Source organism: Cervus elaphus, chromosome 16 (genome assembly GCF_910594005.1).
Source record: "Cervus elaphus chromosome 16, mCerEla1.1, whole genome shotgun sequence".
In the NCBI taxonomy this organism is placed as follows: Eukaryota; Metazoa; Chordata; class Mammalia; order Artiodactyla; family Cervidae; genus Cervus; species Cervus elaphus.
Genome location: NC_057830.1, coordinates 1,188,616 through 1,212,175, shown reverse-complemented (window position 1 = coordinate 1,212,175; position 23,560 = coordinate 1,188,616). Strand labels below are relative to the sequence as shown.

Sequence of the window (23,560 nt, the reverse complement as noted above, 5' to 3'; positions counted from 1 at the left end):
CTGAGAGACTGAACTGACTGACTGAGCTCCAAAGGGCAGATTTGAGCAGTTGCTAATCAGGGGAGGGAAGGGAGGAGGGGGAAGATGAAGAGATATGGAAGGGGTTAGCCAAGAAACAATAATGCAGCCTTCGAGCAGAGCCCCTCTTGCCTCAAGGAACACACATAACAGTGTCTTTAAGCTCTTTAAGATGTCAGCATTCTTCATACCAGAGAAAGCCCACCTGAGGCCACATTAAAAAAACCAGAGAAGCTCAAGATGATTGCCTGAGACCAGATTGGAGGACTGGAGACCCCGGGCACACACTGGTCTTATCGGCAGCCCCACACTTGAGCTATTGCTGTAAACTCACCAAGCACCCCTCCCTTCTGGGCTGGGACACGGTCTTCTGGGACGGGAGCCGCTGTGGCCCCCTTTGCCAGGCAAGGCGATAGGGCTAATCTTTCCTACTTCACCCAAAGCCCGTGTCCAAGTTTCTGTTTGGCGCTGGTGCACAGAAGCTGCGCATTCGGCAAGGGGAAGCAAGCTTGGATTTCAGAAAGTCAAGTGACGGGCTGCCGGCAGGAAGTGTGCATCGAGCACACACTGGCCTTCCCAGGCTCGGCGCCTGGACCCAGAGTACCCTTGTGTGCTCAGCCTCTAGCGTGGGAGGCGGACTCTGAACTCTGAGCTCTGGAGACCAGAGTGCAGGACAGCGGGCGCGGAAGACGCGGGCGCTCATCCCTGATGGAGACTCGTTTGTGAATCCAGATGACCTGTGGGTGTGAGCTGACGGGAGCATGGTTGGGTGCGCCTGCCTCTGTCACTGAACATTAGGCTCACAAATCACTTTGTACGGGGAAGAACCGCTGGAGTTGAAATGGAACCTCTTGTACTCCCAGCATGTGTGTGTACGTGTGTGGGCATGTGTGCATATGTGTGTATGTGCATGTGTATGTATGTGTGCATGTGTGTGTGCACGTGTGTTTACATGCAAAGGTGTGTGTACATGTGTGGGTGTGTGTGGGCATGCGTCCGTGTGTGTATGCATGTGTGGGGGTGTGTACATGCGTGTGTATGTGTGTGTACATGGGTGGGTGTGTGTCCATGTGGCCTGTGTGTGGGGGTGTGCGGGTGTGTATGCATGTGGGCATGTGTGCATGTATGTGTACATGCGGGCCTGTATGTATGTATGTGTGTGAGCATGTGTGCGTGTGGGGGTGTGTACGTGTGGTCTTATGTATGTGTGTTTGTGAGAGGAGATGAGTATTGGTCACAAAGCAGATTTCCTCAGACTTTTCAGTGTCATTAGCTATAAATAAAATCACAAATTGCAATTTGTAATAAAAGCATAATATATATTAAAATATTACAAGGTAACTCCAAATTAATGAATCTAGACTTTAACACACACGAAAATATACCAATTCTCATGCTAATTTTTCAAACCTGGGTTTTCAGGGTATTTTAAAACCTTTCTGGCTCCATGTGTGTATTTCTGAATTGCTCTGTTCTTTATGTGTTTGGGTAAGTTCTTATTGGAGAAAATAATGAAAGCTGCATGGCTGCCTGTGGGTCCCGTGGGAAGCTGTGCTGTCTTACTGCAAACCCCACTGGCCAAGTGCTTCCGTGTGTCTCCGTGCTGAGGTGTGACCAGGAAGCAGAGGACAGTGTGTTCTAGAGGATTTACAGTGATGCTGTGGGAGGCATTACTACCCGCTGATCTACAGCCGGGACCGGGGGTGTCTCCACTCCCACCGTTAACACCTGGGCTGCGGTAGCCTCAGACGGGATGTCATGAGCATTGCTGAATTTGGAGTTTCGCTCCAGAAACAATAGTGTCGACATGGAGACCCCTCCTTCTCTCCACTTTCTGATATTCCGGTTCAGCCTTTTTTTCTTAAACAAAATACATTCTCCCCTTGACAGTAGAGATTATCTTAAAATCACCTTGATATTTTTTTTCTAACTAAAACTGTCCCTCACACTGAGATACTCTTGCAGAAAACTTTGATGAAAATTTGATAAATTCTAAATTTACATTAAATAAGAAAATGTATTTTGTTGTTGTTCTCTGAAAATAAAATTGAGTGGACATTTAGAAACACCCTTGTCATCAATAGGCTCTATTTGGTTATGAATGAAGTTACATTATTTCTGGGAAATAAATACACATCTCAAATATTTTTCACTTGTTAATTTGGTTCGTATTTGCATCTAAGTGTTAAAAAAAATAATAATCTTACAAAGTTGGTGATAATTGGTCAATTTAAATATAAAGTGCACTCGTTTTACCTTCAAAACCAGACGTATATTTAAAATATTAAATATCTTGGATTTCAAAATAAATTAACTCAAGGTTTAGAAGCACTCCCTGCTTGTCCATCACCGCCCCTCGTATCAGGATTTCTGGGTAAAGTCCTACGGCCCCCCACGTGCAGTTGGCTGTTTGTAAAGGTGTCGTTGTGAACCCAGAGAAGAGGGCTCCTGTCACTCAGCTGCTGTTGTGCTGTTGTCTTGCCCTCTAGAAAATGAACCCAGAGGAGAACTGGTGAGATCGCGTCCGTGGGCCTCTCCGGACCCCGATCGACAGAGGGAGAGAGTCAGACCCACAGAGCACCTGCCCGGCCGCTGAGCTCAGGTACCTGTCGTCCGCTCTCGAGGGGCCGAGGACAAGCATCTCCTTTCCCTGCCCCCAAATCACCACTGAGTCCCCACCCCCTTCGCAGCTCCTGGTGCTGCCAGGCTTCTGGAAGGCAGATGAAATCCTGTCGTGCACCCTTTCCAAACAGACACTTTGTGCTAAAAAGAGCCCTTGGCAGTTAAATAAGAGGATGCACTCCTTATTCTGGCTCCTGAAGCCATGCAGATGCATCCCTTGGGGCGCTTTGAGGGATCCTTGTGGTCCCCAGGGTGGGGGACGTGGACCCTCAGATGGAAAGGCATCATCTTGAATCTTTGCCCCCAAATCTACGTTGGTCAGTAAGGTTTACTGATTATGGCTCGGAGCTCGGGGGTGGGATTGGCAGACGGCAGGGGGAGGCTGTCAAGCAGCACAGTTTCCAGGGACTCTCAGCTCCCAGAGTCACGTGAGTCGGTTCCCGCCGGGGCAGAGCTCAGCCTCTGAACACTTGCAGGGAACTAGCCTCAGAAACACTCGTAGGATCTTCTCTATAACCAGACTCAGGATACATTTTCCACCTGGGACTTTGCTGGGGGAAATGGGAAGTTCTGGCATGCTGGCGGTTTCCGAGAACTCTTGCAAGCGTTGAAGGCTCACCGTGTGATAGCAATTTATCTGTCTGCCGGCTCCCCACTGCCTGTCTGGTAACAGAGCTCCTCACTGTGACGTGGAATGAGAGGCTGGGACCGGCTTCCAGATGCCCCAGCCTCGTGGGTGCTGCCGTCTTCAGAGCTCTGTGAACTGGGACAATAGGTCACGCTTGCTGTAATTATTTTCTCATCTATATCTCGCTCCCTTTCCCTAAAGAAACCGCTTGCTGGTTTAGTTTGGGAAAGGCATTATATTTAATCATCATTTGCCTGGAGTTTAAAAAAAAAAGCTATGCACATTGAGCATTAAAGTAAGAGCTGACTTTAAGGTCTGTTAAAGTTTCTGAACTGTGGCTGTTTCACACAGAGCAGTGATGTTGTCTTGTCTGGTCTCATTGTGATTTGGTCATGAATTAAAGAATATTTAGTGGAATATTTCACATGGGTCTGAACCGGCGTTTCTGGCATGGAGTTAAGTGTTCAACATTTAAATGACGGTTATCACCGTGGTGTACTGCACAGCATTCAAAGGCCCATCTCACTGGAGATTAGACAAGAATAGATAAATAAAGAAGTGAGTCAATAAATTAGCTAGTTTTTCAAGAGAAATCCATGTTTATACTCAACTTGTGGCTTTGCGTGGGCTTCTCGGTGGAGGCAGGATGTTTGATTCTGAGACCTGTGCATTTTCAAGGCAGGTGGTTGGACTTGCTCAAAAAAGGATTAAAATTTCTAGCCTGCCCGGCCTCTGGCCGAGTGTCACAGGCCCTGGAGGTGGTGGGACTCTTGTGGGCACACTCAGAGTCCCCGAGGCCGATGGGAGAACAGTCGCAGTGACAGCAAGGGCAGGGCCAACACTCAGGCCGTCTCACCCGGCCCTGACCGCGTCTCGCCCCATGGGCTCTGCTGACGGCACCCAGGAGGCCCACGGGCAGAGCACCGGAGGCAGGGGACACCCACACTTGCACTCTGAGTCCTGGGTATTTATCCTTCGAAGATCAGTGTTTGGCCCTTGGGGGATAATCAGTATATATTTGCTCTGAGCGTGTCGTAAACACTTAAGTTCCTGGGCGATGAAATGAAACAGCAGATTGAAGTGAACAGATTAGCATTTTAAAATGGGAGCACTGGTGTGTCGTAACAGTAACTTCTGGGACAAAGGATAAATCTTCACTGCCTGTTTATAAGAGAAAACGGTATAAATCATCAGACGGCTTAGATCAGAGTGAGCCAACTTTTAATACGAAGGGCCAGGGGGTAAAGACCTTAGTATTAGCGAGTCCTGTCGTCTCACCATTGTTATGAGAAAGGAGCCAGGACGACTCGTCAGCAAGACCTCAGGGCCATGTCCCAATAAAACTTTATTCACAAAGTTGGCAGCAGGTGGCTCTGGCCCTCAGGCCAGGATTTACTGGCCTCTCAGTTCCGTTCAGTTGCTCAGTCATGTCCGACTCTTTGCGTCCCCATGAACCGCAGCATGCCAGGCCTCCCTGTCCATCACCAACTCCCGGAGTTCACCCAAACCCATGTCCATTGAGTTGGTGATGCCATCCAACCATCTCATCCTCCGTTGTCCCCTTCTCCTCCTGCCCCCAATCCTTGCCAGCATCAGGGTCTTTTCAAATGAGTCAGCTCTCTGCATCAGGTGGCCAAAGTATTGGAGTTTCAGCTTCAACATCAGTCCTTCCAATGAATATTCAGGACTGATTTTCTTTAGGATGGACTGGTTAGATCTCCTTGCAGTCCAAGGGATTCTCAAGAGTTCTCCAACACCACAGTTCAAAAACATCAATTCTTCAGCGCTCAGCTTTCTTTATAGTCCAACTCTCACATCCATACATGACCACTGGAAAAACCATAGCCTTGACCAGATGGGCCTTTGTTGACAAAGTAATGTCTCTGCTTTTTAATATGCTATCTAGGTTGGTCACAACTTTCCCTCCAAGGAGTAAGCGTCTTTTAATTTAATGGCTGCAGTCACCATCTGCAGTGATTTTGGAGCCACTGTTTCCCCATCTATTTGCCATGAAGTGATGGGACCAGATGCCATGATCTTAGTTTTCTGAATGTTGCGCTTTAAGCCAACTTTTTCACTCTCCTCTTTCACTTTCATCAAGAGGCTCTTTAGTTCTTCTTCACTTTCTGCTGTAAGGGTGGTGTCATCTGCATATCTGAGGTTATTGATATTTCTCCCAGCAATCTTGATTTCAGCTTGTGCTTCCTCTAGCCCAGTGTTTCTCGTGATGCACTCTGCATATAAGTTAAATAAGCAGGGTGGCAATATACAGCCTTGACATACTCCTTTCCCTATTTGGAACCAGTCTGTTGTTCCATGTCCAGTTCTAACTGTTGCTTCCTGACCTGCATACAGGTTTCTCAAGAGGCAGGACAGGTGGTCTAGTATTCCCATCTCTTTCAGAATTTTCCACAGTTTATTGTGATCCACACAGTCAAAGGCTTTGGCATAGTTAATAAAGCAGAAATAGATGTTTTTCTGGAACTCTCTTGCTTTTTTGATGATCCAGCGGATGTTGGCAGTTTGATCCTCTGGTTCCTCTGCCTTTTCTAAATCCAGCTGATAGAATGTGGTCCACTGGAGAAGGGAATGGCAAACCACTTCAGTATTCTTGCCTTGAGAACCCTGTGAACAGTGTGAAAAGACAAAAAGATAAGACACTGAAAGATGAACTCCCTAGGTGCCCAATATGCTACTGGAGATCTGTGGAGAATTAATTCCAGAAAGAATGAAGGGATGGGGCCAAAGCATAAACAGCACCCAGTTGTGCATGTGACTGGTGATAGAAGCAAGGTCCAGTGCTATAAGGAGCAATGTTGCATAGGAACCTGGAATGTTAGGTCCACGAATCAAGGCAAATTGGAAGTGGTCAAACAGGAGATGGCAAGAGTGAATGTCGACATTCTAGGAATCGGCAAACTAAGATGGACTGGAATGGGTGAGTTTAACTCAGATGACCATTATATCTGCTACTGTGGGCAGGAATCCTTTAGAAGAAATGGACTAGCCATCATTGTCACAAAAGAGTCCAAAATGCAGTACTTGGATGCAATCTCAAAAACGACAGAATGATCTCTGTTCGTTTCCAAGGCAAACCATTCAATATCACGGTAATCCAATTCTACTGGCCTCTAGTAAACATCTAAATAAGAGCTCCTAAATGGCTACTGTTGTATGTGGGAAAGAGGGTATAACTCTGACTCTGTCCTCAAATTTTATTCCTTGCAAACTCGCCCCGTAGATTCCGCAGGGATGACGCTCCATAGACCAGCGCTTGGCTGGCGTGTGAGCCGGGGCGTCAGGGTGGAGCCGACCAGAGTCTGCAGGAAGGCGGACGAGCAGCTCTCACACCTGCAGCAGGTGGGGCAGGCCCAGGAAACCCGTGGGGCTCAGAGGGGAGAACACTCTCTAGTGATTTCATCCCTTTATCACCTCGCCTGCCGAGAAATAGCCTGAAATCACGCTGAAAATCATGTGGGCACAAAGTCAGATGAAAACAAGCACCTGGAGCTGTCGTCCCCCCACCCCGTACACACTAGGGGATGTCAGTGTCAAGCCTCAGAGCCGGGAGAGCTACCGTGTGGCGTAACCAGGGACGCTCCTGCGGGTCACCGGCTGTGTGTACCGGGGCCGAGCTATGGGGCCCGCAACGCTGCACAGGTTGCTGAAAAGCGGTCTTCAGTTTGTTTTTCCAAATATATAGTGTTGTTGTTCAGCTGCTAAGTCAAGGCCGAATCTTTGCAGCCCTGTGGACGCAGTACACCAGGCTTCCCTGTCCTTCACTGTCTCCCAGACTTTGCTCAAACTCACGTCCGTTGAGTTGGTGATGCTATCCAAATACATGCTGCTGCTGTTTAATTGCTGTCATGTCCAGCTCTTTTGCAACTACATGGACTATAACCCACAAGGCTCCTCTGTCCATGGAATGTTCCAGGCAAGAATACTGGAATGGGTTGCCATTTCCTTCTCCAGGGGATCTTCCCGACCCAGGGGTCAAACCTGCATCTCCTTCATTGGCAGATGGAGTCTTCAGCACTGAGCCACCATGGAAACATATATATATATTTACATATTATGTCCCAACATTTATGTAACAAAGGTATATATATTTACTGGAGTTCAAAGGTGGAAGGAATATTTAATTTTCACTTTATGCCATGATTTTCCACTGAATTTCCTGGAGTGTGTGTTACTGTGTTAAGTGTGATTCGATGCGTTCAGTCCCACACACCCCCTTAGGCCTTTTCCGTCAAGCACTGCACGGCCATGGTGCCTTCCTGAATGCCGCCTTTTCTTTGCTTGGCCCACCCCTCCTGCAAAGTCTATGTCGTAAACCTGCAGACACTAACCCTGCTGACCGGAGCCCATGTGTGTTCTGGAGTGTTTCTGAGTCTGTGTTTCCTACACGTACACGTGAAGGGAATATATTTAACCTACATTTAAAGGCAATGCATGCCTATTTTTTAAGCATTCTGTTTGTTTACTTTTGGCTGTGCTGGGTCTTCCTTGCAGAGCCGCTTTCTCTAGCTGCGGCGAGTGCGGGCTACCCTCTAGTCTCACGCACGGGCCCCTCGCTGCAGGGGCGTCTCGTGTCGCGGAGCCCCGGCTCCAGAGTGCAGGCTCGGTAGTCGCAGCCTGTGGGCAGAGCTGCTCCTCAGCCTGTGGGATCTTCCCGGGCTGGGCGTCAAACCTGTGTCCCCTGCATTGGCAGCAGATTCTTAACCACTGGACCATTAGAGAAGGCCCCCCTTTTTTTTTATTATAAAAAAAGTTAAATAAATTATTGCAAGCATCATCCATACACATAGCTGTATAATTGTGTGCATTTCTGTAATATTTTTGACTCAGCTGCTCCACACAAACAGTAGAATTAGGGAATTCTGCCGCATATCTGTTCACATTTAACCCTTTAATGGGGGCACGTCAGTTCAGTTCAGTCACTCAGTCGTGTCCGACTCTTTGCGACCCCATGAATTGCAGCACGCCAGGCCTCCCTGTCTATCACCAACTTCCGGATTTTACTCAGACTCATGTCCCTCGAGTCGGTGATGCCATCCAGCCATCTCATCCTCTGTCGCCCCCTTCTCCTCCTGCCCCCAATCCCTCCCAGCATCAGGGTCTTTTTCAATGAGTCAACTCTTTGAATGAGGTGGCCAAAGTACTGGAGTTTCAGCTTCAACATCAGTCCTTCCAATGAACACCCAGGACTGATCTCCTTTAGGATGGACTGGTTGGATCTCCTTGCAGTCCAAGGGACTCTCAAGAGTCTTCTCCAACACCACAGTTCAAAACCATCAATTCTTCGTAACTCAGCGTTCTTTATAGTCCAACTCTCACATCCATACATGACTACTGGAAAAACCATAGCCTTAACTAGATGGACCTTTGTTGGCAAAGTAATGTTTCTGCTTTTTAATATGCTGTCTAGGTTGGTCATAACTTTCCTTCCAAGGAGTAAGCATCTTTTAATTTCATGGCTGCAGTCACCATCTGCAGTGATTTTGGAACCCAAAAACATATACCCCCCAAAACACGCAACACACTGCAGAGAGAGCTATGACAGGGGTATGCAGAAAGTGATAAAGTCTAACTCACCCTAAACGTGGGAGAAGCTCAGTGCTCCTGGGGAGGCCGTGTGGATTCTGGGAGAATTAACGCACACTTTGCAGACAGACGTGAGTGTTACAGACAATGAACCAGCGTCTGCAAAGACCCAGGGGTCTGAGGGTGGGAGCAGGAGGGGGCGTGGCTGCTGTGAGTAGGGGGTGAGCTCTGTGGGTGGTGAGGAAACCCAGGTGAGTTTAAACACAGCCACCGGGAGGGCACCTGTCCTCAACAAGACAGTGAGAAGGACTGTGGTTCAACGGTCCATGCGGTAGGCCGAGGTCTCACCCAGGACAGGGCTGCTTGGGGAGAGGCGGGGGACAGTGGCCGTGGAGGCAAGCAGGATGGTGTGTAAGTCCTGGTGAGACGCAGACAGCATCGCATGGGACTGTGGACAGAACAGCCCAGACTTGAAAGCAGGAAGAAATGACACCCTCCATCTTCTAGAATCTCAGCATTTCCATCTGTACAATAGGCTGGATGTTTTCTGCTTCGTCATCTGCTTCGTTGAGGATGGCCTGAAACTTCACCCATGACACCCAGGGCTGAGCGTCTCGGGCCCAGCTCATCCTCCCTCATTGGAGTCATTGTGATTATTATTCATAAAGAACCAAAACACACTAGCTTCGCCATCAAAGACGAGGCAGAAGTGATCTGACTTCCATCTGTGTTACGCTTTCTGCTCTTCCAATCAAAGTGCCTTCTCTTGCCATGCAGCTGCATAAAAATGAAGAAGCGCTTCGTGAACTGAGGGAGAAAGATTTCAAGGATATTTTGTTAAAGAAAAAGGTAAGATGTCGAAGAGAAGCAGAAGCCTGAACCGCGCGTCTCTTTGCTTGTATTTGCATAAAAGCTTCTGGACGGTGACAGGAAGCCAGGAGAAGAGGTTGTGTTGTCACTGCGCAGAGCGGGCAGAATTCAGGGGTGTCGCCATTGTTTTTATTTGTTTGTTTAGTCACGTTTTCTTATTTTTGAGCCATGCAAATATAAACGAAGGAAGGGAAGGAGGGCCAGGAGGGAAGGGTGGAGGAAAGCAAGGAGGGGGGAGGAAGGAAACGGGAGAGGGGAGGTGAGTGAGGAAGCGGAGGACCCAGCCCAGCACCATGTGTGATGCTGGCCACGTGCGCACAGCACCTCTAAGCAACCGCCGTCTCCCGTGATCCTACACTCCACGCCTGCTCTTCTCCCTAAAATCCTCTAACTAAGTTTGTTTTACAAAGTATGAAACAAGAAGCTGTGTCACTGCTTGTCCACTTATTCAGTAATAAAGTTATAATTTCAAGGTCAGCTTTCAAAATTATTCAAGTGTTTTCTAAAATAACATTCAGGAGATAGCTATGTCATGACAAAAAGTGGAAAAACATAGCAACATACTCTTTAGAGATTCTTTACCGTATAAAAAGAAGGTGATTTTATATCTTAGCTGCATTTTTTAATATGGCAAAAGAGCTACAGAAAATATTTGGGAGTAATGAGGAGTGTGAATATGGCATGTACGTTTTCTGATGTGATTGAAACAATAGTAACTTTCTTTGTTGTTAAAATTACTATTGGGTTATGTAGGAGAATTTTTTGCTCCCTTATAAAATGAATATTGAAGGGTTAGGCGTGAGTAACTGTGACCCCTACAATCCACTTTCAAAAGGTTCAGGAGGATGTGTGAATGTACGTCTGTGTGTGAGAGAGAGCACATGTGCGTGTGCAAGTGTGTGAGAGCACATGTGTCATGTGCATCTGTTTGGACACCTGTGTGTGTGTGTGCAGGCCTGTGTGTGTGGTTCTCTTAGGCCTCTGAGTGTGTGTGTGTGTGTGTGCGTGCGTATCTCTGTAGGCCTGTGTGTCTGTGTGTATCTGTGTGTGCCTCTGAGTGTGTGTGTGTGCATCTGTGTAGGCCTATATCTGTGCAGGCCTGTGTGTGTATATCTGTGTAGGCCTGTGTGTGTGTGTGTGTGTGTGTGTAGGCCTGTGTATGTGTGTGTGTATCTGTGTAGGCCTGTGTGTGTGCATGTATATCTGTGTAGGCCTGAGTGTGTGTGTATCTGTGTAGGCCTGTGTGTGTGTGTGTGTATCTGTGTAGGCCTGTGTGTGTGTATATGTGTATAGACCTGTGTGTGTCTGTGTAGGCCTGTGTATGTGTGTGTGTATCTGTGTAGGCCTGTGTGTGTGTATGTGTATCTCTATAGGCCTGTATGTGTGTCTGTGTAGGCTGTGTGTGCCTCTGAGTGTGTGTGTGTGTGCGTCTGTGTAGGCCTATATCTGTGTAGGCCTGTGTATGTGTGTGTATGTGAATGTATCTGTATAGGTCTGTGTATGTGTGTCTGTATCTGTGTAGGCCTGTGTGTGTGTGTGTGTGTATCTGTGTAGGCCTGTGTATATATATATCTGTGTAGGCCTGTGTGTATCTGTGTAGGCCTGTGTATATATATATCTGTGTAGGCCTGTGTGTGTGTGTGTCTGTGTAGGCCTGTGTGTGTGTGTGTGTGTGTGTATCTGTGTAGGCCTGTGTGTATCTGCGTAGGCCTGTGTATATATATATCTGTGTAGGCCTGTGTGTATCTGTGTAGGCCTGTGTATATATATATCTGTGTAGGCCTGTGTGTATCTATGTAGGCCTGTGTATATATATATCTGTGTAGGCCTGTGTGTGTGTGTGTCTGTGTAGGCCTGTGTGTGTGTGTGTGTATCTGTGTAGGCCTGTGTGTATCTGTGTAGGCCTGTGTATATATATATCTGTGTAGGCCTGTGTGTATCTGTGTAAGCCTGTGTATATATATATCTGTGTAGGCCTGTGTGTATCTGTGTAAGCCTGTGTATAAATATATCTGTGTAGGCCTGTGTATATATATATCTGTGTAGGCCTGTGTGTATCTGTGTAGGCCTGTGTATATATATATCTGTGTAGGCCTGTGTATGTGTGTGTGTATCTGTGTAGGCCTGTGTGTGTGTGTGTGTATCTGTGTAGGCCTGTGTATGTGTATCTGTGTAGGCCTGTGTATGTGTGTGTGTATATGTGTGTAGACCTGTGTGTGTGTGTGTATGTGAATGTATCTGTGTAGGCCTGTGTGTGTGTGTGTATGTGAATGTATCTGTGTAGGCCGTGTGTGTGTGTGTGTGTATATCTGTGTAGACCTGTGTGTGTCTGTGTAGGCCTGTGTATGTGTGTGTGTGTATCTGTGTAGGCCTGTGTGTATGTGTGTGTGTGTATCTGTGTAGGCCTGTGTGTGTGTGTGTGTGTATCTGTGTAGGCCTGTGTGTGTGTGTATCTGTGTAGGCCTGTGTGTGTGTGTGCATGTATCTGTGTAGGCCTGTGTGTGTGTATCTGTGTAGGCCTGTGTGTGTATATGTGTGTAGACCTGTGTGTGTCTGTGTAGGCCTGTGTATGTGTGTGTGTATCTGTGTAGGCCTGTGTATGTGTGTGTGTGTATCTGTGTAGGCCTGTGTATGTGTGTGCATGTATCTGTGTAGGCCTGTGTGTGTGTATCTGTGTAGGCCTGTGTGTGTATATGTGTGTAGACCTGTGTGTGTCTGTGTAGGCCTGTGTATGTGTGTCTGTATCTGTGTAGGCCTGTGTGTGTGTGTGTGTATCTATGTAGGCCTATGTGTGTGTGTGTGTCTGTGTAGGCCTGTGTGTGTGTGTGTATGTGTGTAGGCCTGTGTGTGTCTGTGTGTATCTGTGTGTGCCTCTGAGTGTGTGTGTGCGTCTGTGTAGGCCTATATCTGTGTAGGCCTGTGTGTGTGTGAATGTATCTGTGTAGGCCTCTGTGCATGTATATCTGTGTAGGTCTGTGTATGTGTGTGTGTATCTGTGTAGGCCTGTGTGTGTGTGTGTATCTGTGTAGGCCTGTGTGTGTGTTTGTGTGTATCTGTGTAGGCCTGTGTGTGTGTGTGTATCTGTGTAGGCCTATGTGTGTGTGTGTATCTGTGTAGGCCTGTGTGTGTGTGTGTGTATCTGTGTAGGCCTGTGTGTGTGTGTGTATCTGTGTAGGCCTGTGTGTGTGTGTGTGTGTGTGTGTGTGTGTATCTGTGTAGGCCTGTGTGTGTGTGTGTATCTGTGTAGGCCTGTGTGTGTGTGTGTGTATCTGTGTAGGCCTGTGTGTGTGTGTGTGTGTCTGTGTAGGCCTGTGTGTGTGTGTGTATCTGTGTAGGCCTGTCTGTGTGTGTGTGTGTGTCTGTGTAGGCCTGTGTGTGTGTGTGTGTATCTGTGTAGGCCTGTGTGTGTGTGTGTGTATCTGTGTAGGCCTGTGTGTGTGTGTGTGTGTATCTGTGTAGGCCTGTGTGTGTGTGTGTGTATCTGTGTAGGCCTGTGTGTGTGTGTGTGTGTGTGTGTATCTGTGTAGGCCTCTGTGTGTGTGTGTGTATCTGTGTAGGCCTGTGTGTGTGTGTGTGTGTATCTGTGTAGGCCTGTGTGTGTGTGTGTGTGTGTGTATCTGTGTAGGCCTGTGTGTGTGTGTGTGTATCTGTGTAGGCCTGTGTGTGTGTGTGTGTGTGTATCTGTGTAGGCCTGTGTGTGTGTGTGTATCTGTGTAGGCCTGTGTGTGTGTATCTGTGTAGGCCTGTGTGTGTGTATATGTGTGTAGACCTGTGTGTGTCTGTGTAGGCCTGTGTATGTGTGTGTGTATCTGTGTAGGCCTGTGTGTGTGTGTGTGTATCTGTGTAGGCCTGTGTGTGTGTGTGTGTCTGTGTAGGCCTGTGTGTGTGTGTGTATGTGTGTAGGCCTGTGTGTGTCTGTGTGTATCTGTGTGTGCCTCTGAGTGTGTATGTGTGCGTCTGTGTAGGCCTATATCTGTGTAGGCCTCTGTGTGTGTGTGTGTGTGTGTGTGTGTGTGAATGTATCTGTGTAGGTCTGTGTATGTGTGTGTGTATCTGTGTAGGCCTGTGTGTGTGTGTGTGTATCTGTGTAGGCCTGTGTGTGTGTGTGTATCTGTGTAGGCCTGTGTGTGTGTGTGTGTGTGTGTGTGTGTATATCTGTGTAGGTCTGTGTATGTGTGTGTGTATCTGTGTAGGCCTGTGTGTGTGTGTGTATCTGTGTAGGCCTGTGTGTGTGTGTGTGTGTATCTGTGTAGGCCTGTGTGTGTGTGTGTATCTGTGTAGGCCTGTCTGTGTGTGTGTGTGTGTCTGTGTAGGCCTGTGTGTGTGTGTGTGTATCTGTGTAGGCCTGTGTGTGTGTGTGTATCTGTGTAGGCCTGTCTGTGTGTGTGTGTATCTGTGTAGGCCTGTGTGTGTGTGTGTATCTGTGTAGGCCTGTGTGTGTGTGTGTGTGTGTCTGTGTAGGCCTGTGTGTGTGTGTGTATCTGTGTAGGCCTGTGTGTGCCTGTGTGACTTGTACTCACCAGTACTAGGCAGTGGGCACGACATGGTCCACGCAGCCACAAGGCAAGTTTACCGCATCCGTTTTTCTCAAGCATCCATTAAACTGTGCCATGTTGAGAGCAGAACTGAGCATCCCCTTACTACTTGAGTAAGGATAAGCTCTGGGTGGGGTGTTCTGGGCCGGCTCCCAATCCCCCTAGGGGAGCAGGTCCACGTCCAACAGAGCTTCATCCTGGGGTCACCTGACTGGCAGTGACCCCCACTCCACAGGGGGTTTCCAAGGCCAAAGCCCTTGGTTGTCACAGAGCTGCAAGTAGACTCAGGCCGAGGCGCCTTCCTCGCTCAGGCACCGCGTCTCCTTGGGCTGTGCCTGACTGAGGGAAATAACTGCCTGCGTCCTGGTGTGAGAGTGTGTGTGTGAGGATGCGGTTGGAAAGGCCACGATGACACAGGAAGTTCCTCTTTCTGAGAAGCAGTGTGTGCTCTCCTGAAAATTCTGACTATCACCTACAAATAGTTTATCTCTCTTTCACGTGCTCTGGAATTGCTAGGCAAAATGTCGAAGTTGTGTGAACCCGGTCTGTAATTCATTCTCACGCGGGAAGCAGAAGCGATGGTTAGTGTCTGAGCACCCCGGGCACTAATGTTGCCGTCGAGCAGGGCCCCGACCACAGGAGCCTGAGCGGAGCGGGGAGCCCGGCCACCATGCAGTCAGACGTGGGGTCGCGGTGAGCGTGGACCCACCTGCTGCCCGGATGCCCGTGCCCTTGTTCCCTGGCACGCGGACCCCTGCAGCCACATGGGGTGTGCAGAGAGGCACAAACAGCCCCGGAAGTGATGGCCTGAGAGCACTTTGTTCAAAGGATCTAAAAAGCGAACCATAGGAAGGAAGGGATGAAGGGGGAGGAGGACAATAAAGATAAAATTACAGACCTAATTCTGTAAGAAGCAGCCAAACAAACCGTTCACCTGCATGGCCTCCAGTGCTCAGTGTCATTGCATCCTTCTTGTGAAGTAAAACAAACATCCTAATTAGCCAAACTTATCAAGAAGGGCTGGACTGTGGTCTCTGCTCTTTGTCCAGGGCTCCCCTAGGTGCCTCAAGCGGTAAAGAATCCACCTGCCGATGCAGGAGATACAGGAGATGCAGGTTTGATCCCTGGGTTGGAAAGATCCCCTGGAGAAGGACATGCAATCCACTCCTGTATTCTTGCCTGGAAAACTCCATGGACAGAGAAGCCTGGCGGGCTACAGTCCACGGGGTTGTGTAAGTGGGACACAACCGAGTGAGTGAGCACACACACATTCTTTGTTTTCAGTATCTGTAAGAAAATTGTATTTATGTGAAATGTAGGTTTATATCTCTAAATTATAAAAATAGGTGCCATGTTGTAGAAATATGCTGAGATTACATTTGCTACATTAAATGTTAGCCCACCTATGAAAATCCGTGAGGGGAAGAAGCCTCTCTCCGTGAACAAGATAAGCTACAATGTTGCTTTTTTCATTGATACAATGATATCCATACTAGCCACCTTGTCTTCTTGGTTAGACTCCTCCAGTGACCCCTGGACAGGCCCAGCTGCAGGATGGTGGCCAGGAATGCCAGAGTCAGTTTGTTTGCTTGCGTTGTTTGGTGTTTTACTTTTCATGATGACAAGGAGATGATATAAATTCTATTTCAGTTATAAATCTTTAAAATGCTTTTTCAGAAATTTCCCACTAATGATTTGCTCTTACAAAAAAATGCAAATAAGTGCAGCTGGGGCAGGTGGGAGGATGGTCAGGAAGCCCTCTGCCCCCAGGAGCTGGGAAGGCTGCAGATCAGATCACCCTGAGCACCTATCGAAGTAGAAAGAGGCGGTGCAGCCCGAGGGGAACAGGGTGTGTCCAGTGTCTGAATAGCTCACCATCACCGGAATCCGTCAGGATGGCCCGGCTGTTTACCGAGGGACCGCGGAATGAAGTCAGGAAGTGTAACGTGTGCGAGTGTACTTCCTGCTCACACCACGGCCCTGCTGCAGCTCGACAGCCCCATCCTTCCTCCAGGAGCTCTGCCATCTGGAGCTCACAGCGCCAGAACGCAGCGGGAGGTGAGGGGGTTGCTGAGAGCGGGGTGTGTGGGGCCGGAGTGAACCTCCCATCTCTTGGAAATCAGATTCCAGACGCAGTCCTGCCTGGAGGGGAGCTGGTGAGCACAGACCCCCAGACAGGGACCCCGGCCCCAGGCCCATGTCCTCCTGGAGCAAGTCGGCAGGGCCAAGTGACCTGGACCACCGTGCGTCCAGACCCCGGTGTGTCCGTACAGACCCCCGGGGCATACAGACACGTGCGCCCCGCGGCATCCCTTCCTGGTTCCGCTCCATCCCCGTAAGGGTCACCGCTGCCACTTGCCCACAGGCCTGCCTCCCAGGGAAGACACGGACTCGGCTCTGAAGGTCGTTTCTGTTCCCCTCAGAGGCACTGCACTCAGGCTGGCTCGCCGCTTAAACACCGTCTGTGAACTTGGAACTTGGTTAACGCGGGTTTGTCCTGCGGGTAAACCATCACGAGAGTGTCTGTTTCTGAAACAGCAGGCCTGGCGCTAGACTCGAGTTTTTCAGGGCAGCTCCAGGACCGCCTACCTGAGCATCACCTGGGGTGATTTTTTTCTCCATAAATTTGTGATCACCATCTGTGACCTATTATATCAGTGAGGGCCCGAGTGTGAACTTTTTAAATGAATACCCCACAGATTCTTATTGCGTCAGTGGAGGGTGTTTGTCCTCACCCACAGCCGCTCATCAAGCTGGTGAACCCCTGGCCTCCCCGCGCCCCCTCCTGCCCGGCGACCCCCTGTAGGCTGGCTGCCCACCTCCACCCTCTTCATGCCCATGGGCCCTGGGAGCCTGGTTCTTGTTCTTTTCTTAAATCTCATTACCTGTGATCTGTGATGTGGCAAATATAATTACTTATTCTCTCTTTAACATTTTTTAAAATCTTTTTATTATGCATGATTCAAAGAGTGGCCAAACTCACTTTTTCTACACCCCATCAATCTTGCCTCCCCAGACGCAGCTTACTTAGAAGCAAATCCATGCTAGTGTGTAATTTTATCTAGAGATACAGCAGTATAAATTGCTAAAATATGAAAGTTCTGTTTTATAAAAGCATAACCACCTACCAAACCTTAAAAAAACAAAGTCTTAATTATCATCAACTATTCAGGCAGGACGCTGAGTCCCAAGACTATCTCACAAGCTTCTGTGTAGAGTTTGCGTCAAACTCGCGCTCAGGGCCTCTTGCTGGGTGACTGCAGCCCCTGCTTTGCCCCCACGGGTGCCCCCTCTCCTCCCCCCCCGTGTAAGCACAGCAGCGAAGCTGCCCGCTCGGCCTGCAGAGGGGCCCGCCTGCTGGCCTGGGCCGCGCCGTCTCTGGCGTGTCATTACTGTGTTCCTCTGACCTCTGACCTCTGTATCTCTGGGTCAGAGGCGTCACGAGACTCAGGTGTGACTTCTGTGTCCCTGATTCATCAGAATGAGAGGGAAGCCTGCGAGGTCTGCCGTCCCCTCCCGTACTGCTATGCTGGGACGGGGGTCACGCGTCATCAGCCTATCCATCTGTTAGAACATCACCCACCAACCTTTTCGGCTGGTGATGCTCTTTACCACCCCCAGAGCATCTTCAGGTTTACAGACTGGCCTCTACCACTTACCTTCACTGATTCGCTGGCATGCTTTCAGAAAGAGATGCTCCCTTCTCTACTGTCTGGCTCCTTCTCTATAAGAAAGCACGATAAATCCTTCTGGCCCTTTACCCTTTTCCCAAATAGTGGCGTCCCTTCCCTTTCCATGAGGACTATGAACTCTAAGTGGGAAGGCATTTATTTGAGAAAAAAGTTGGTATCTCAGGAAGTTTTCCTAGTGTTTGCTAAGCTTGCATCGTCTGACTTTTGTACATGTTTACACTGACGAGGACCAAAAGGGTGGGTCCATAACAAGCATTATGTGCTGGGTGGTTGGCACATACATTGTCCCATTAAAACCCCTCCACAGCCATGAGGTTGCCACTCTGATTCTTTCTGTCTGCAGTGAGGAATCTGAGGTGTGAAGTGGATGGGTGGGGTCTCATCCGCAGTTGTCCACCTGCGAAGTTGGAGCCCCAGTTCCGAGGGCTGATCCAGCTCCGAGCATGGCAGACTGTGAACTCGTGAGCGTCTTCCTGCATGTCTGTGGGGCGAGGGGAGGACAAGGAAGCACCACCTAGAAGGATGTTCAAGGAAAAGCCTCCCTCAGCCATTTCCTGCAGAGAGTGTAGGTGGTTAAGGGGGTAGAATCTGGGGTTTATGGTCATCTGGGTGGTTACTGGGCTGGAGGCTGCCGGGGGCTCCAAGTCCAGAAGTTGCTCCTGGCTTCTCCATCCCACAGGTGTACTTATTTACACAACAGAAGGCCGTGGGCCCTGCAGCTTTGTGCAGGGGACACATGCCCACCTGCTGAAGTGTGGCGTTAAGTGTCGGCTTTGCTGGCAAGTGGGCATGGGTGTGTGCAGGAGGGGAGCTGGCCCGAACGCAGGCAGCACCTTCGTCCGTACTTCCAGAACACCTGAGACTGGAAGGGAAGCTCAGAGCATACCTGGTGTGCAGGTAACTTCAGGCTGTTTGCAGTCCTTCCCCTGGACACCCCCCCTTCCTGCGCCCCTGCACCCCTGCGGAGCGTGCAGTCACGCCGTAGCTGGGCTCTGTTCAGTCTTGGTGCCAAGGAGAGCACAAGAGTCCAGAAGCCTGGACTGTTTGACCTGTTCGGAGCCGGCAGTCACCCTGGGACTCCAGCCACAGCTCCACTTACCCGTGCCTGTAGTTCAGGCGAACGGCAGCTCCATCGGCACCGTGCTGACCACCGCTGGCTTCCCCGGGTGTTTCCCGGGCCTGAGATGCTGGCTCCGCCTGGGTCTGGGGCAGGAGTCCCAGGGAGCACCTGCTGTCCCCGCCCCAGCCTTTCGCTCCAGCCGTCTGTCCTTACTAACCTGAGAGACAAGCAGGAGGACTCCTTTCATGCTATCAGAAGTCCTTTCAGACATGAGATTGCACTTCTTCCACAATTATAGAGTGAAAGTCACTCAGTCGCGTCCAACTCTTTGCTACCCCATGGACTATATGTTCCATGGAATTCTCCAGGCCAGAATACTGGAGTGGGTAGCTGTTCCCTCCTCCAGGGGATCTTCCCAGCCCAGGGATGGAACCCAGGTCTCCCACACTGCAGGAAGATGCTTTTCCAGCTGAGCCACCAGGGAATCTCCCACGATTAAGACTACTTAACTCCCTGCCACCAGTCCCAGGGCCTCAGAGAGCAACAGATCAGCCTGTAGGTTAGGGTGCAGACCTTCAATTCAAACACTCTCTGTCCCCCAACTTCCAGGGAACAGAAACTCTGGTTCCACCTGCGCCTTCCACCTGTCATGGGAAGACCGGGAGATGACGACTCACTGCCATTGCCGCCTGTGGCTCCATGTCAATGTTTATGTATGGTTTCAAGTGTGTGTGTGTGTGTGTGTACACTGTGTGTGTGTGTACACTGCGTGTGAGCCAGCATGCCTGTGCGTTCATGTGCACGTGTTATGTAAGGACAGTGAGAGGGAGCTCAGAAAGCAGAGCCCTACGTGAGAACAGAGCCCATGTACACTCATCCAAATCCCGGCTGGAGTCAGCACGGTGATGGAGGCTGGCTGGGCTTCTGCTCTAGGCTCGTGTGTGGGGGGACCAGGATGCTAAGTGTGGGTTCTCACCAGGCCTACGGGTTTTGTGGGGAGCAGCTCAGGGGTGACAGCCTGGAACATACACATTGCTGGTGAGGTGACTCCCTGCCAAGGGCGCAGCTTCACGGCTCCCTGTGACTCTGCCAAGTCTTTCCTTGCAGATTTTCCTCCGAGGAAACAAGAACAGGGAGTCAGAAGTTTTTTCACTTAAATCTGCCTGGCAAGAGCCAAGGCGTATTTAAGATTCATCTCACTGACGACACTCCAAAACCCACCGACCGGGCTCCGGTGTGATCTGGGCGTGCCGTTTGCTGCTTTGGCTCACGGGACAGATGTGATGCAGGAGAAGAGAGCTTTAGGGACCAAAACCACCTAAATGCAGCCTTGAGAGCAGCCAGCCCACCCAGATGGTGAACACAGTCTTCTCGAGGTCGCTGGACAGAGAGGACTGGGACCCACACAAGGACCAGGTGTGAAGTCCCTTTCAGGGCTCAGCGTGTGACTTAGATCTGAAGTCTGTGACATTCTGAAGATCTGCACAGTGGTTCCTTTGTCTGCTTTGCTTAAAGTTTATGGAAATAAGACCCAATCTAGTCCTAAGAGAGGCCCTGACTACTGCTGACAAATCTCAAAGACTAGCCAGTGTGATAACAAGCTCAGCTTGAAAACACATTTCTATAGCAACAGACATTTTCTCTTAAATTAAATGAAAGCAAAAGCAAAGCACCCCCATCCTATAAGAAAAGCATATAAAATTTAAGAAGGAAAACCAGGGCATTTTTGTTTTCTTGGAATATTCATGAAATGTGTATGGTTTTCTCAATTTCCATCTGGTGTCTTTTCTCATATGTCCAATGCATATGTCATCCAAACTTCTCATGAGTTCTGACTTTGTCAATAAAAAAGATATTAAAATGGTGTTCTTCGTGAAAATCATAGTGAAATTGAATGTATGGATGTGAGGTTGCAAAGAGTTGGACACAACTTAGTGGCTGAAAAACAACAGCAACCATTAAATCAATATTAATTGCAACTTCCTCTCACTCCCTGCTATTTCCCTTAAAGGTGACAGGAAACTCTTCAGAATAACAAGATAATTTCATTAAATGCTTGTCTTATGGAAGTCTAATCCATGGGCATATTAAGTTTGCTTGATTACTTGATAAAATGATAAGCTACCTGATATGTTCTTGTTAACTAATGAAGAGAAGTTATGAATAATAATAATAATGCTTCCTATCTATCTATCTATATCACTTTTCCTTTTAAAAGTGCTCTCACTACACTATATAATTTCATCATAGAGTTTTAAGAGCCAAGATAAAACCTAAAAAACAAAACTGATAATTACTCTTACAATTTTAGACAGTGCATTCACTGAGCAGGATTATTTTTTTATTTAAAAAGAAAAATGTCTTCAAATTCCATGTTTCTGAATGACTGAGTAGCCATAATATCTAAATGGAACAGTTACTTAATCAGCATTTTAGCAGAACACATATTTTGCCAAACCAATTTACCATGATCAAAATTCTACGGCCCAAGATGGACTTGATATAAATGGATAGAAATGAGCAGCAAATAAAAATAGTTTTGTTTTCACTAGAAACCCTGACAAAGTTCAATTAGAATATGCTTGCTTTTCCTCTTCTCCCCAAAGATCCTTCAACTGACTTCCTGTCTCAACAAGGACCACCACAGCATCTTAGTTCCCACCAGGACCATCCACTCTGCCTTGAATGGAGTCCCTCATGTGCCGTCAGGCTGCCCCATGGCCCAGAAGCTGGCTCTGACCCCACAGCCCCCTCCTCTGCCCCACCTTTGCTAAGTGAAAGACCAATGTCAGAGGATGAAAACCAGCCTCATGCTCTTTGGGGAGGGATCAGAACACTTTAATGGCTCCAATGAATCAAAATAAACTGCAATAAATCCCTAATCTTCTTTTAATTTTTAAATTAGACATTTTTCACACTTGCTCATGAGAATTGAATAGTCTGAATTTTTTGAAAGCATTTTGTATAAAAACATGTAATTCTCAGTCAATTTGCATGTGCTTACAGAGGATGAGATGGCTGGATGGCATCACTGACTGGATGGACATGAGTTTGAGTAAACTCCGGGAGTTGGTGATGGACAAGGAGGCCTGGTGTGCTGCGATTCATGGGGTCACAAAGAGTCAGACGCGACTGAGTGACTGAACTGAACTAAACCGAACTGATGTAGATATTTGGGAGTAGTCTCCTTTTTTTATGGTCAAAGCATGATTCCTTTCTTGGGGTGCTCTGGAACACCAGAAGACCACGTTTCCAGGAACCCAGATTTCTGTCTGGTGAATCCGTACTTTGTGCTACCTTGACGTTTGAGGGTCTAGGTGGTAGCCACCCTGACCTCGAGATGAATAACTAATTTCTGCCTCCTCCCCCACCTGTTAGCTGCTGAGGACATGCTTTTCTTTCCAGGTTGCAATTGAAAACACAGAGGCCCTGAGATACATGCAGGCCCCATACAACCAAATAGATGTCCTGAATCCATGAGCTATAATTCAGAAATTATAGCTGAATTATAACTCAAAAATATCCTCTTAGGAGAGCTTTCCAGCCTGCTTATTCCAAGTTTTAAAAATCATATTTACAGGTTTTATGTGCAGTTTAGAAATCCATTTTGTGCCAAGGAGCAACATATTTGAAATAACAATATTTTGAAATCTATCTGTCTTCTCTGCTCCAGATACCTGTTAAGTGCGTTGATGTTTATTCTCACTTGATCACTACTGAGGGTCCAGCAATATTACCATCTCCCTTTGATCACTATTGAGGGTCTAGAGATGGTACCATCTCCCTTTTATGTATAAAAAAGTGAAGCTCTGAAAGATGAAGTCGCATAGGTAGTAAGTGAGGGAACAAGGTTTTGAACAACCAGATTCTGGAAACCAGCACCCACTGCCAGAAGTGAGCAATGGTATTGACAGAAAATAAAACTGCACAAAGTTGACATCAGAAGTGGAAAATCGAGTGGTTTGGGACCTTTGTGAGCAGAGAAAATGGGTCCAGACAGCTCCATGAGGTGCCAGCAGCAGGACAGGCGAGGCCGTAGGTCACCGACAGGCTTCTCCAGCGTCCCGAGCGCAGTACTCGGTGAGGGAGAAGGCTTAGAAACAGAAGACCACATGTTGCCCCGGAAAGACCAAGGGTTCTGCAGTCAGACAGATCTGGGTCCAAACCCTGGCCTGGGACAGACGGCTGCAGGCCGGTGTGATTTCATGATAACATGGGGTGACCTTAGCAAGCCTCCTTTGTTTGTGTCCACTCAGTGGACCCTCAGTAAGTGGCGGGTTATCTATAGACAGAAAAAGTGTTTATTGGAATATAATTGCTCTTCAGTGTTGTGTTAGCTTCTGCTGTATAACATTGTGAGTTAGCCATATGTATTATCTCACACTGCTTATCTTAAACATAGGACTCCAGAAGGACCTTTGGGTCCTATCTAAGTATCCTGAAGTACAGAGACTGTACCCTTGTGGACAATAAGTCCCATTCATTTGAACATCCAACAGTGACATTAAGCCACTTTCAGGAGGAAAGTGACTTTCCTTGGGTACTTTTGACATGGGTGATTATAATGCAGATGAACTTTTTTTACTTTTAC

The 23,560-nt window shown here is 48.3% G+C and overlaps 1 protein-coding gene across 25 annotated transcripts in view; it reads left to right on the top strand.

Annotated features, from left to right (window-relative positions):
* The window catches only part of MYT1L (myelin transcription factor 1 like), a 394,736-nt gene that overhangs the window by 140,812 nt on the left and 230,364 nt on the right, over window positions 1-23,560 (top strand). The window contains exon 3 of one of the 25 annotated variants that reach the window (XM_043927251.1): window positions 2,508-2,620. The exons of the other annotated variants lie outside the window; for them this stretch is intronic. The gene's annotated coding sequence lies outside the window, so the exon portion shown is untranslated. The remainder of the gene's footprint in view (window positions 1-2,507; window positions 2,621-23,560) is intronic. 25 annotated transcript variants of the gene reach the window in all.